The sequence below is a fragment of the Nicotiana attenuata genome, unplaced genomic scaffold (genome assembly GCF_001879085.1).
Source record: "Nicotiana attenuata strain UT unplaced genomic scaffold, NIATTr2, whole genome shotgun sequence".
NCBI lineage: Eukaryota > Viridiplantae > Streptophyta > Magnoliopsida > Solanales > Solanaceae > Nicotiana > Nicotiana attenuata.
Window position 1 is genome coordinate 1 of NW_017675604.1, and position 15,868 is coordinate 15,868.

The 15,868-nt window shown below is 40.6% G+C and overlaps 1 long non-coding RNA gene across 5 annotated transcripts; it reads right to left on the reverse strand.

The window, feature by feature from the left end:
* Positions 1-4,359: 4,359 nt before the first annotated feature.
* On the reverse strand, positions 4,360-10,164 carry LOC109220257. 5 transcript variants are annotated; one of them, XR_002067055.1, is made up of 6 exons: positions 10,074-10,164; positions 9,629-9,721; positions 9,060-9,128; positions 8,189-8,280; positions 7,964-8,092; positions 4,360-4,398 (listed from the first exon to the last, which is right to left on the reverse strand). It is a non-coding gene; the product is annotated as an uncharacterized LOC109220257 (long non-coding RNA). The 5 variants fall into 5 exon arrangements; XR_002067054.1 differs by having other exon boundaries at positions 9,629-9,844; positions 10,074-10,156; XR_002067057.1 differs by having other exon boundaries at positions 9,629-9,731; positions 10,074-10,155.
* Positions 10,165-15,868: the final 5,704 nt, after the last annotated feature.

Below are 15,868 nucleotides of genomic sequence, written 5' to 3' on the forward strand. Positions count from 1 at the left end.
TTTCATGCTTCTTCAAATGTCTTGATGCATAAGCAATCACCTTCCCACGCTGCATCAATACGCACCCCAAACCTATACCTGAGGCATCACAATATACCACATAACCTTCTGTTCCTTCAGGGAGAGTGAGCACTGGTGCAGATGTCAATCGATTCTTTAGCTACTGAAAACTACGTTCACAAGTGTCAGACCACTGGAACTTAGTAGCTTTCTGTGTTAACTTAGTCAATGGTGCCGATATAGAGTAAAACCCTTCTACAAATCGCCTATAATATCCTGCTAGCCCCAAGAAGCTGCGGACTTCTGATGGTGTTGTAGGTCTCGGCCAATTCTTTACTGCATCGATCTTTTGAGTGTCGACACTAATACCCTCGTCAGATATCACATGGCCAAGGAATGCTACTGAGTTAAGCCAGAATTCACATTTGGAGAGCATAGCATATAACTTACGATCCTGAAGCGTCTGTAATACTATCCGCAAGTGGCCCGCATGTTCCGCCTCCGAACGAGAATACACTAGAATGTCATCAATGAATACGATCACGAACACATCAAGATAGGGCCTGAATACAGTATTCATGAGATCCATAAAAGCTGATGAGGCATTTGTTAGCCTGAACGACATCACCAAGAACTCAAAGTGCCCATATCTTGTCCGGAAGGCCGTCTTTGGAATATCCTTCTCCTTGACCCTCACCTGATGATACCCTGAACGTAAGTCAATCTTGGAGAAATACTTGGCACCCTGGAGTTGGTCAAACAGGTCGTCAATCCTTGGAAGTGGATACTTGTTCTTTACAATAAACTTATTCAACTGTCGATAGTCGATACACATCCATAACGACCCGTCTTTCTTCCGCACGAACAGGACTGGCGCACCCCAAGGTGAAGTGCTAGGCCTAATGAAGCCCTTATCCAGCAAGTCCTTCAACTGCACCTTCAACTCTCGCAACTCTGCCGGGGCCATTCTGTATGGAGGGATAGAGATCGGTTGAGTGTCAGGCAACACATCAATGCTAAACTCAATCTCCCTTTCAGGAGGAAGGCCTGGGAGTTCATCTGGGAAAACATCTGGAAATTCATTGACCACGGGGATTGATTGTAGAGTAGGCGGCTTCGCCTCCGAATCCCTAACGCGAACGAGATGATAAATGTAACCTTTTGAGATCATCTTCCTTGCCTTAAGATAGGAAATAAACCTACCTTTCGGCATAGCAATGTTCCCCTTCCATTTAATGATGGTTTCACCAGGAAACTGAAACCTAACCATCTTCGTACGATAGTCAACATTTGCATAGCATGAGGCCAACCAGTCCATACCCATTATCTCATCGAAGTCAACCATTTCTAACTCAAATAAATTTGCCAAGGTTTGATGACTACAAATCATCACTGTGCAACCTCTATATACCCTCCTAGCAATCATAGAATCTCTTATCGGAGTAGATACCGCAAGTGGTTTACTTATAAATTCAGGTTCAACGCCAAACTTATTAGCCACAAAAGGTGTAACATATGATAACGTGTATCCCGGATCAATCAACGCATATATATCATAAGAAAACACAGACAATATACCTGTAACAACATCTGGAGATGACTCGAGATCCTGTCGACCTATTAGAGCATAGGTTCGATTTTGAGCACCACTCGAACTCTGCACTGCACCTCTACCTCTACCTCGACCTGTCGACTGCTGAAAACCCTGTGCTGGAGGTCGAACTGATGAGGAAGAACCAGACACGGATCCAGTTGGTTGAGCCATACCACCACCTCCTCTGTTAGGACAATCCCATATCATATGGCTAGGTTGTCCGCAAGAATAGCTCGCATCAGAACCTCGATGGCACAGTCCAAAGTGGGCCTTACCGCACTGATCACAACGTGGTGTTGGGGGTCTCGTCTGATTAGTATCTCTGTGATATTGCGAGCCTGATGCCCGCGAACTCTGACCTGGACCTGAATAGGTAAATCGATCATATTGAGGCCTTTGGAATTGTGGAGGAGCACTAGCTATAGATGGCGCCGAACTCCTCGAAGACTGGGGCCTGACATTGCCTCTGAAGTCATCAGGATACCTTGCAAATCTCGCCCTCTTATGCTGGCCCCTATCCTGCTCCCTATCTGCCCTTTGTTGGCGCTTACGATCCTCTAGGGTTTGGGCATAAGCCTGAATACAGGAAATATCCATGCCCTCCACCAAGGAGGCTGCCGTGCACTCATTTATCAGATGTGGTCCCAACCCGTTCACGAACAGATGCACCCCATTGCTCATCTCTGCTACCATATGGGGAGCATACCTTGCTAAAGAATCAAACTGCATACTGTACTCTCGCACACTCATATTACCTTGTCTAAGGTTCAAGAACTTATCAGCTCTAGCTCGTCGTATCTCAACTAGCAAGTAGTGACGAAGAAAGGCCTCAGAAAATTCCTTCCACACAGCTGGAGGAGCGTTTGGACCCCTGGATCTCTCCCAACTATCATACCAGAAAACCGCTAAATCCCGTAGCCGATAAGAAGCCAACTCTACTACCTCTGTATCACTAGCATGCATAACCCACAGTGTACGATGAACCTGATAAATAAAAGTCTGCGGGTCCTCCCTGATCCGGTAAACACTGGAGGGTCTAGATTAATAAAATCACGAACTCTCGTACAAACCGGTTTATTAACAACACCGGTATTCCGCCTTTGAGCCTGAGCAGCTACCAAGTTAGTCAACAACTGTACCGCATTCCGCATATCCTGGTCTATAGTGCCAAACAGCGGAACTGGTGGTGCTGGGCGCCTCCTAATATCCTCTGGAGGAGACGGAGTAGATGAGGTATGAGACGGCATCTCACTTTGAGCCTCACTTTTGCCTGCTCTGGCTTGGGGCACCTGACTGGTACCCTCTCTCGCAGCTGCATAAAGCCGTCTACTAATTGTTTGCTTCCTAGTCGAAGGCATCGCTGAAAGAAAACAAAGTGAATATTAGAGACAAACACTTATGACTCAACTCTACGCACGATCTAGATTCAGGAAGAAGAAGTTAACAACCCTAGATGTCATGTAGCCTCCTGATTATAAATGTGGCGCGCTACACATCCATAATCAAGACTCTACTAGACACGGCTCATAGACAATCCTTAGGACAGACTTTCTCTGATACCAAGTTTGTCACGACCCAAACTGGAGGGCCATGACTAGCACCTGACCATACTTGCCGAGCACCAACGTACATTTTATCTAACCTTCTTTATTATCTTTTAGGGCCGACAAGATCAATATAAATGGTAGACATGGATCATGGACAACCAACAATAAAAGATGATGGCATGAACATACATAACATGGGATGACCAGACAATGAAGAAACTATATATAAGGTACGAGCTACCATGTTACCATGAAAGACTATACAACAAAAACCAGCCGACAAGGCATACCAAACTATACATGAGTCGACACCTGTCTATGAGCCTCTAAAGGAACATAAGTGCTGCAACATTGCCGGAACAGGGCCCCGACATACCCATAATGTCTATAACAAAAATGCATACCAAGACCACGGCAAGTCCGAAGAAGGGATCTCGCCAATCACCGCTGAACTGGACAACCTACTATGGTGGGGGAGCTGCGCCTGCCTGTCTATCTGGACCTACAACACGACATGCAACGTCCACAAATAAAAGGACGTCAGTACGAATAAAGTACTGAGTATATAAGGCAGGGAACCATAAGTACGAACACTAATGTAAGCAGGGATAGAGAATATACAACCTGTAACATCTGGGTACCTCTGAGGGATACTGACATGAAATGCGTGATACATATGTATATATACATAAACCTTTAAAACATATGCCTCTGTGGGCATCATCATCATAATATCGTACCCGGCCGTAATAGGCTCAGTAAAAACGTATCCAGCCATCATAAGGCTCGGTAGAATCGTACCCGGCCACGTGGAGCTCGGTAAAACCCAACTAATCAGTGGTTGCACAATAGGTGCCGTACCCGCTGACTATAGCGCGGCTCGGTAGCGTAAAATAGATACATATATATAATGCATGCGACTCATGGACTCACGTTCTAAACCTTACGAAGTGACGTAAGGTCGGTATCCTCTGTACACGTTATTAGGAATAACTCTTCACCATGAACCTTATAAGAATCTGGAAGTACCAATAACATTGATAACATAATAATAAGAGAAGCAACATCAACATCAATCGTTCCATAAGAGGGGAAACAATGTAAGTACTGCTAGCTTCTAAGAGTAGAGTATCTTTGGAAGCTCGTTCATTACATTATGTTCAATTGGAGTCGTGCAAAAGAAGGAAAGGGATAGCCTCACATACCTTATATATACTGCCCCAATCTCAAGCTATGCAATTTTCACGACTCCTTAGTCTACAATAAGAGAAACGATACTATAGTTATCATTCAAGCGTCATAACTATTATGTATCGACCACAACCTATTTTACGATGAAACGGACAGCACCTCCCCTATATATATGATTTCACACAATTCCAAACAACCCAAAGGCTCAAACAACATAAATAATAATCATATTGAGCCTCCCAAAACAGTCCACGCACAACCTAATCACTTCATACATACGACGGCCACCGTAGTCGTGTCAAACGACCCGGAAATGTTACGAAGAACTACCAGCCCACAACCCTACATCTATATGGTGTTTCTCCACACCCTTCCTCCTCCAAAACTTTACAAAACAGTAGTAAAACACGCAGCCCAACAGCAACACAAAACAGTCCACAAAACAGTCCTCTACATGTGAATAACTCGAACTCACGGCTTCCGATCACCGTCCCGTGAGTTCTTACATATATAGAACGAATTACCATGAATTCACAGCAGAATAAATGTATGAAAGATAGCAGTAAACTCACCTTACTTCTTGGATAACTCAGCCCCTATCTTGGTTCTTCAAACTCTAGGGTTTACCCCCAATTTGAACTTGAAAGAGAGGGAAAATCAATTAGGGTTTGTGGATACTTTTTGGGAGGAAGTTTGCAGGGGTTTAGGTCTGGTTATTTGTGAAATATAATGAGGGATATATTGCAGAAGATAAGCCTTTTAATGGGCTCTTTGTCTGACCCGAAATTGCCTCTTTTTGGGCTATCATTTAACCAAGTAGGTGACCCACCTACTTGTCGCCTAGCAGCTTGTGCAGTCTCGCAAAAATGTCTATATCTCTCTACTCCAATGTCGTATTGATAAAAGGTTTAATGCGTTGGAAACTAGACTCATAGATTTTCAATTTGGTGGGTAGATCACCCCGTAATTCCAAGTATATTGGGAGAAAAGCTTAATAACATTTGACCTAAAGTTTAAGTAAAACTATGAACTTAAGTTGCAACAACTCTTGTCGACTTTTGTTTCATAACTCGTTTGACTTCAAGACTATGATACGGATATTTTATGATTCATATACCTTAAAATAAGACCTATTGAGAGTATTAAGCACCCCTAGGTTTACCCAAAAATACGGCTGATAACATCCTTGATTCGTTTAACTTCTAATACTTGTTAATCACCCTTATACACCTTTGTATCATTTAAGACCAATAGGATTAACCTCTTATCATCTTAAAGATAATCTCTTCATGGATTTACGTCGACGACCTGATGGCATGAACTAACGTATGTGAATATGGGTTGTAACACTTTCCTCACCATTTGAAATATTGTTTGAACTCAGTCCATTTGAATTATACTGTTTCATGAACTCAGTTATATTTTTACTCAACCTTGAGTTTTTAACTGATATTGAACTATTGTTTGAGCTGAGCATTATTGTTTTACTGATGCCCGAGGGGCTTATGATTATTTTTGGACTGATTGAGGCCGAGGGCCATATGTGAGGATATGTCGAGTGGTATGTAAGGAGGCTTTCAGGCCTCGAGTGATATGTGAGGAGGCTTTCAGGACTCGAGTGATATATGAGGAGGCTTTCAGGCCTCGAGCGATATGTGAGGAGGCTTCCAGGCCTCGAGTGTATTGTGAGAAGGCTTTCAGGCCTCATGTTGATATGTACAGGCTTTCAGGCCTTGTGATAATATAGCGCTTGGGCTGTAGGAGCCCCTCCGGAGTCTGCACCCCCACAGTGAGCGCGGGTACCCATGTGATTTGAGAGTGAGCCCGAGGGGCTAATGTTGTACTGTGTGACTGATACTGAGTCCGAGGGGCTGATACCGTTCTGAGTGATGTGATACTGTGCCCGAGGGGCTGATACTGTTCTGAGCGATTGATATTGAGCCCAAGGGACTGGTACTCTTTTGAGATGTGCCCGAGGGGCATACTTTTATGTGCTCATCTTGCATATTTATTTGCCCTTTTTACCTGTTATACTGAGGTATTTGTGCCCGAGGGCGGACTTTTCCGTGCTTATTAGCACTAACTGTTTTGAAAGCGTTTTCGTGATTATTGAAAAGACTATTTTCAAAAGAGATTTGAACTGAACCAAGGTATTTCTAAAGATATCACCGATTTCACTGTTTTTCTCAGAAAATTGTACCCGGCTTCTATACAGCATGTTGGATGTTTTACGTGATTTCTTGCTGCTCAGTTATTATTTACTTTTATTACTCACTGAATTGGAGTGCTCACTTTACTCCCTGCACCTCGCGTGCAGATGCAGGTATTTGTTCACCCGGTAGCGGGTTATGAGCTGGTTGAAGATTTTGCCATCATAGCTGAGCAAGGTGATCGCCAGCGTTCGCGACACCAGATTTCTTCCTTGAATTCTAAATTCTATTTTGTATAGTACTGGCCTTGTAGTTGTGTTTAGACTCCTCTAGATGCTCGTGACTTGTGACACCCCGGTCGGGCTGAGTCGGGATGATTCTCTGTTTTATCAATCTTCTTCCGCACTTATGATAATTTTATTAATGTTTTAGACTTATTCGTGCTAAGTAATTATTAAAGAGTTATTGGTGTTCTGTTGGCTGGCCTTGTCTTCACGAGAGGCGCCATCACGACCGGGTTTGGAAATTGGGTCGTGACAGTAGTCCAGTCATTTTAATCAGAATTCACAGGTTAATTCATACACTAGAGTTTTGGATGGCTAAAGATTTCCAAGAGAACTGCAAATTTAAAGATCTAATAACCCTCACCCCCCACCCCACCCCAAACCCAAAAAAAATCCACGTGGATTAGTAAAATTAAACCAGGAATAAAGCTATTTGTATAGATTTTTAATCATATCTTTTGGTCCTCATATGAAACCTCAAAAGGAAACCATCCTCTATTTGGCCCATTTCATCCCAATACCCAATAATTTCTCTCTTAAGATAAAAAGGGGTCCTCTAAAATGAAATGTTCTCTATATCTCATTCTTATCCTTAAATTGACATACAAACTCTAACCAAACTAAACCAAAATAAGAAGACTTCCGGCAAACACTATCTGAAACCAGTACTCGCTAAAATCATGTAAAACTTGGACCTAACAGTCACAGACAAGGATGCCAATATCCCTGTATTTAGAATCAAGTTGGTCTAAGACCTCTGATTTTTCCACGAGGCTCCTAGAATGCCCTACTATGCAGAAAATCCCAATAGAGTGCCTGTCCTTGCCCAAGATTGCATTGTTTATTGTAAAATCTCATTGACCAATTTTGAGCCTCCGCCTAGAATTTTGGTGCCAAGTCTGGAGTTCATTTGTTGGAAACCATTTTTTAAAATCTCAGCCACTTCATTAACATGGCTTTAAGTTTTTTAGCTCAGGCACTTCATTAACAGTGTTAACTCAAATATCAGGAAAAATAATTTAACTTTGTACCAAAAAAAGGAATATAAGTACCATTAATCACGAATAATCACAAAAAGGAACTGTCTGGAGAACCTTGCTTCCAAGACAAGCAAATGAAACTGATCTATTCACGGATTGCATTACGTCTGAAGCGAACGTTTCTCAGAATAGGAAAACGTCAAAATTATAGACTAACCTCGATAATCTGTATATTAGACAGTAGCAGACCGCAGAACATTGGACATGTTGTGTCTGAGTCAAAACTCAGAACCAGACAGCTGATAACTTTTTACCATCTTTGACTAATTCCTGGGACCTAGTTAACCTGCAAGAGTCAAGATAAGAATAAAGATAAACTACCTATCAGTAAGTAAAGACAAATATACCGAATATGGCGATCATGAAATGACCTTTACCAGACCTTACGAAACAGTCAAACTAAAGCATGAAAAAAGTGCCAATATTCGGCTGACGAAGCACCTTTGAACTACGATCCAGTCCATGAGAAGCCACCTAAATAGTTGGTTCAAATAAATTAGCAAGCTGCTATAACTAGAGGTATGGAATAAAGATAAATATGTCTCTCAGAGAAAAGCACCAGATTTAAAGCAATAGCTCTGCTCATTTAGATTTCAGAACTCAGAAGTACTGGACAAAACTTCCTTGCTATGATGAGATAATCATGGTATTACTAACATCAAAGAAGAGACAACTGCTAGAGGGAAGGGGAATAAGAAAAAGTAAAAAAAATAGTAGAAGACAACACTGCAAGACATGCAATTACTATAAGTCTAGTTTAGGCACATTTGGCAGTAGAGAACAGTGAACGTTATGAAACGAGAAAAAATGGCTCTTAACGATTTACCTGCTCAATTTACAGTACATTATATATGTATGAAAGCGCATATAACCGTCTAAGCAAAATGAGGTCCCTAAGCAGTGCCTAACTGTTTGCACTTTAAGACATTTTAAAGCTCAGAGGTGCACATGGAGTACATAATAACTCTAGCTTAAGCCATACTACAACTTTCGGTTCCTTCAACAGCTTTTTCTGTTAAATCCATAAGAATCAGAGAAGGAAGATTCTCTATTTCTCTTTTCCTCCATAGACGGGTCTTTTTTTTTAAAACCCATTGTCTTGCTTTATCTCCAAGGACATAAAAAAGGCCACCTAACAAATAGCACAATAAGAGGAACTGCCTCCAAGGACATTAATCAGACCACCTAACAAATAGTACAACAATAGAAACTGCGTCACCGCAGCAGTAAATTATGCAAAGTTCTTTCTATACCATATGAGTTAAGGCAGCATAGCGTTCCTCATTTTGATACAATTGCTTTCCACGATACATTTCGCTATCCTGCAAGTATAAAGAGAAAATTTAAAAGTAGATCTTCCAAAAGCAGTATAGTTCAAGGACCTAATTCACGCATGGTGCCTACCATAGATGTGCGCTACCTTATGTTATATTTTACATATTTCTAGTGAATATTCCTTTTCAAGTGAATATTTCTAGCAATCACCAATAAGACCTGAATATTTTTTAGTGAATAACTATAGTAATCACTAGTAAGACCTGAATAATGAGCATATGATCCCCAAGAATACTGCAACATGAAACTATCTATTGTTGAGGCAGCAAAATTGTACAGTACAGAGAGGACAATAGGGGGAAAAATAACACAAGAGCTCCAAACCAGACAATAAAGAGAATTTTTTTTCTAAAAAGATCTATAATGATGATGCTATGATTGTGCAAGACAATATCACAACCATCACATAAATCTCCACTACTAATAGACTTAAGAAGTCATTAACTAAATAAAACAAACACATTGTGGGCGTCGATAAATTACTTACTCAGGCACAAACAAAGACACCCATAGCCGTTTGAGAAGAATCGTATCCTATTGCGGTGCTTGCCTTCCGTTGCCTCGATACCCAAAGTTTTACCTTTCAATGCCTCGATACCCAAAGTTAGGAAAACAAAATAAAGATTTTCATTGGAAATCTATCCCATGCACTTTTGCAATTTTAGCGATCATACGAATTTTGTTAGAAGTGTGGCAGCTCAATCTGTAGAAGATGTAATTAAAATTTTAACCATAATACATCAACGAACCCAAAGAAAGAGCTTTCAGTGCTTTATTCCAGAACCAACAGAACAATAATTTTTTATTCGCATATTTTTAATCAGTACTTTATTTGAAAACCAACAGAACTATATTTTTTATTCACGAATTCTCAATAAAACAGGAAGCAAAGCAAATAAAAAAGAGCAGTACAATAATAGAGAAAAGCTCACCAGAAGTATTAATATTTGCAGGAGAGAAACTGAGAACTGTTGGAGAAAATAGAGAAGTACAACAGAGAAAGAGAAAGGTGATGAGCAGAATAAAACCCGGTGGTCACCGCTTGTTTATTCTGTTATGCGTCGTTATCTCCCAGCTGTCCTACTAAAAAAATTTAGCTACGTGTCCTACGGTAATTTGAGAAGTAAGAGAAATTACCTAAATGCCCCTGTGTCAGCAAGCAGCGATGTCGACGGTCTCCTGCTTGCTTTAGGGCTCTTCTATATAGTAAAAAACTAGTAGGGTTAGCCCGGGCTTTGCCCGGGCCCAAGATGAACAATCTTAACGTAAGGGAGTAAGGGTAATATTGTGTGGATGGGTTTTCATTTTAGATCTTGATAGTAAATTTGTCTTTTTGAGAGTAATTTGTTAGCACTAAGCTAAGCTTGTATATTATTTTGTATAGGTATGCAGTTGTAATTTGGCTATTGGATTAGAACTACAGTGAAACGCTTTGAAGTTTTGGAGGTATGATGAAAACATACATGTATATATAATGGGAGCTACTTGGATTTACCAGATTATTCAAAGAGTTAGTTTGCATAGCTAACAGTAAACAATTCATGAAAATCTGCGTAGTTGTTTACACAAAATGCGGAAGATTATACTTACCAAAATCTGCCTTGATAAGAGTCCGTTTGTCTAGCTATTTATACAAAATGTGAAACATTGTACTGCAGTAAACAATTCACGAATATCTACGTACTTATTTACAAAAAATGTGGAAGATTGTACTGTAGTTGTCACGACCCTAGTTCACCAACCGTGAACATGTCATGACGGCACCTGGTTCCCATGACCAGGTAAGCCTAACATTTGCGGAAATATAATAATTGCGGAAAAAAAGAGAAAAATCAAATCAAATATCTAAAGGAAACTGTACTGAATGCCGCATGGCAAGTACAACTCAATACCACAAGTCTAAAACAATTCCCAAAATCCGAAAACTCACAAATCACAAGCTAAGGGATACATAAGAGGCTCTGACTCAAGAATATCTATACAAAGGAGAAATACTGAAATAGCTATACTTATTACAGAAAGCTGGAAAGGGACTCCTCGGTCTGCGGAAGTAGCAGATATACCTCGAAGTCTCTACCGATACGCCTCCTTCCAAGGCTGACAGAACTGAGTGGGAGTACCTGTATCTGCACAACAAAAATGTGCAGAAGAGTAGCATGAGCACACCACGGCGGTGCCCAGTAAGTATCAAGACTAACCTCGGTGGAGTAGTGACGAGGAACAGTCAAGGCACCTACCGGTCAATAAACAGTATAATCATAGGAATAATGGAAATGACATATAAATATGTAAAGACTGCATGAATGACCAAGACTGCTACAATTCACAATAAGGGAAAAATACAACAAGTAACAACGAGAATATAATAAATGAGGATAGGAAATGACGGCAGAATCACAATCCAAATCCTAAGGTCACAACACAGCAATGGGAAAACAAGTCAATAACTCATATCCTACAATGATGTTCACAAAGGTCTTATCCAACTCTTTCCACAATTTCACCAAGTCTCGGACAAACCACAACTCGCGAAGGCCCAGCATCTGAAATCTAACAATTGGCATCCTATGCCCCATCAATCTCATGGTCATACCGACAACTAACTGGCTAACTAGGGCCACTCTCACAAATATAACGGATAAACGAGGGCGTACCTCCACCCTTAGCAAAATCAGGAGGAATTCACCTCTAATAGGGGTGTTCAGCTACGTGTATGCTTGTGCAAATGTTTCTAACAAAATTCTACCAGCTAGTAGACATGAAAAGGAGAACGGACCGCACGTGCGATGTTTCCTCACAACTTCCAAGCGATAAAGCTCATACCGGTAAGCAACCCACAATCACATTATTAAACAAATAGGAATGCCTCCACAGGCCGTCACAATTCCCTAGAATCATCCCCTGACATAGCCCACCTTATTTCGCCACGTGTGCAAATAATAAGATAATAGGTACCGCCTTATTTCGCCACACGTGCATCACAATGTTCCCTCCTTATTCCGCCACATGCGCAACCCACATATAAGCATATAACATATCCCGCCTTATTACGCCGCATGTGCAAAACATCAATAACAACAACAGCACGGCAAAGACCTCGTGCATCACAATATTCACAATCGCACGGCAGAAACCTCGTGCATCACAGTATCAACAACCGCACGGCAGAAACCTCGTGCGTCACAATCTCAAGTACAACACAACAAACGACAATATATACAGGAACAAGGCAAGAGAATCAACTCAGGTATTTCCGTTCACCAAAAGACGGTACAACTAACTCACAAGGAATAACCGTAACAGAGAAATACTAAGCGCAATAAGAACAACTCAACAAGGGAGAAATAATATGAAACAACGATTCCATAATACTAAGTTCAACAACAAGGAAGTTAACATGAATCAAATAATTACAATTAAGGAAGTATCAACTGAATATAGGATATCTAACTTCTTTCCAATTAAGACCAATTAATTACACGAGAGATAGAAATAATGCTTTCCAAATAAAGACAAGCAGTTAGGAATGATAATGTGACTATAGAAGGGTAATGTCTACAGTGAAACAAGAATAAGCCAAAAAGGGGCAAATAAATTCCAAGTAAGACATGTAAAGGTGAAGCTAATAACAGGGAACTCAATCGTATCAAGAACAACTTTATATTCGGTGACTACAAGGATCTAAGAGCCTAAAAGGGATAATTTTCCACAAATAAATCCTAGCACGCACTCGTCACCTCGCGTACAAGGAATACAATCAACAAAGGAGACTCAATTCCTAAGGGGAAGTCCCCCACACAAGGTTAGGCAAGATACTTACCTCAAACCGGCTAAAATCAACTAGCAACCACGTACTTGCCACGAGTACTCGACTCCAAATGGCCCAAATCTATTCAATTAAATCACACATTGTAAATAACATCTCAAGCAACTGATTCTACTATTTAATTCAAAGCTACATCGTGAAATTAGGTGAAATGACCAAAATGCCCTTCAGGCCAATGCCTCAGAATCAAATAATTTTTACATTTTCAGAACCCTCGTATTCTCACAAGTCTAACCATATAAAAATCTCCCAAATCGGAGGTCAAATGCTCACTCAAAATCCCAAAGTTTGGCCTAAGAAGTTCTAACCCAATTCCTCCAATTTTAGTCCCAAATTCGAATTTTAAATGATGGATTTAACTACAAAATAATGAAATATAACTAGAAGGGATTAAGAAACGTTACCCAATAAATCTTCTCTTCAAAACCCACTCAAAATCGCCCTCTCCCGAGCTCTCAATTGATTTTGAAACTTATGAAATTAAACCCTCGAAATTGATATTTCTGAACAGGTGTTTCCGCTTATGCGGACAAGGGACCGCTTCTGCGGTCCCGCTTATGCGGAAAAAGCAACCGCTTCTGCGGCTTTCATTAAAGGGGACAGGGCCGCATCTGCGATAGCTGGGCCGCTTCTGTGGCTCCGCTTCTGCGATGCCTAAGCCGCTCCTGCGGCTTCTGAGGGAAAAGGGGACAAGCCGCTTCTGCGGCCAAATAGACGCTTCTGCGGCGCCGCAGATGCGAAAATACCAGAAGAGGGACATTCAGCTGCTGCATTAACTTCAAATTCCTCCGTTAACCACCCGAAATCATCCCGAGGCCCCAGGGACCCCAACCAAAAGTACCAATAGCACCTAATACCTCATTCAAACTTGTACCAATCCTTAAAACACCTCAAACGACGTCGCAAACTCGAATTAATCAATGATTTGAGCCTAAGGACTTCAAATTCCATCAAAATACATTTTCGATCAAAAACCTAACCTAAACACGTCCGAATAACCTGAAATTTTGCACACACGCCCCAAATGACATGACAGAGCTACTGTAACTTCCGGAATTCCATTCCGACCCTCGGAACAAAAACTCACTATCGGACAGGAAACTTCAAAAATTCAAACTTCGGCATTCCAAGCCTAAATGAGCTACGGACTTCCAAAATGCATTCCGAACACGCACCCAACCCCGAAATCACCTAACGGAGCTAACGGAACCGTCGGATTTCCATTCCGAGGCCATCTTCACACTGTTCTGACTACGGGCCACTTTCCAACACTTAAGCTCTCATTTAAGGACTAGGTGTCCCAAAACTCTCCGAAAATCCCACACCGAATGTCCCGGCAAACAAAAATAGCAGAATAAACTTAGGGGAAGCAGTTAATAGGGAATCGAGGCGTGAATTCTAAAAACGACCGGTCGGATCGTTACAGTAGTATAACAACACCACCAAAATCTGCCTTAAATGCAAGCTGTCAAAGACCATTGAGGCGACCTTTGTTGTGCTTCAAATCTGATGAGGCATCTGTATGAACAACAAATTGAGAGTTAAGTTTAAAAGAGTAGTTGAGAATACGTAGTTTGGACCAAGAATTGTAAAGACATTGGATTTAGATTTTGTTTTGAATTGTTCGAAAATTCTGAAATTGTAGTATAGCGCGAGCAACATAGGCTTTATCGTATAAGAAAAATCCATAAGTGTACTTTAACATAAAATAAGCATTTTAATGGATAGAAATTGATAGCAGTAAATGTAATTGTTCATTAAGTAACCTAAAAGCAGACAACAGAATCTTAAAAAAAATATGGCCTATCAAGAAATAATTTCCAACCTTGATTATTTTTGCAAAGGACTTGTTGATTGTACGCTTGGTTTTTTCCTTGGGTTTTCATCTTGTGTCAACGGACTGCGATCTGCTTCTTTAGAAGTACTGATTGATTCTAGCTTTATTATACTTCCCTCAGCAATAATAGCTGATGTTGAAGATTGTGCCAGGTCGAAGACAGTCTGTTTCTGCGTGTAAGATGAGATGACAAAGGTACCAAGTGGTCTATCCGGTGTTTTGAGTAGTGAATTCTGTAAATGAATTTTGAACATCTTGTCTAGCAGGTGCTCTCTGATATGCTCAACAGGTAATAGTTGTTTCTACGGAAAAAAGTTTACCACAGAATTAGCAAAGTGAGGATTTTAAATTAATTTCGACTACGCAAAATGATTCTAGAGTTGTTAGTATATGAACCTTGACAATGGTATTTTCGTATATTTGGTCTGCTGTCAGTGAAAGCATTCTTTCAGCTAGTTTATCTTACACTACTGCTGTTATTGTTCCGCTCCCGTCCGTGATGTTAACTTCAAATTCACATCTACTATGTTGTGTTTGTCTGATGATAAAGTTTTAGCTATTAGATGTCGTTAGTTATAGTATGTCAATGGTAAAAGCTGTTATTACCTTGGAATCAGCATTCTCTCTAGTTTGCAGTTGATACAGAGAACTTTCTTTTTGCGCTTGATTCGTGCTAGATGTTGACACTCAAAGCATAGAAGTACGAAGAAAAACTGGAATTCACTTGGTAATAATATTTCTCCTTCAACATAGAAAGTGTGTGCCTGTTGAGAAAATAATAAGAAGATACTACTTCGTAATTACGACATAGAATAACTCCAAGAGGCTATTTCTAATCCGATATAGAAGCAAAAGAACAATCAATGCGAAGCCCGAGTCATATGTTTTAATATACTCACGGTGGACTATGAAGGAATGCTTGAAATGGGAACTATTTCATCTTCAAAAGGTGCAACATTTAGTGTCGAAGGCGATTTGATGTACTTTGGAGAGTGTATTCAATTAGCATCTACTTGTTGTCCTTTGCCATGCGATGTAATACTAGATATTGTGAGTTTTTTGGT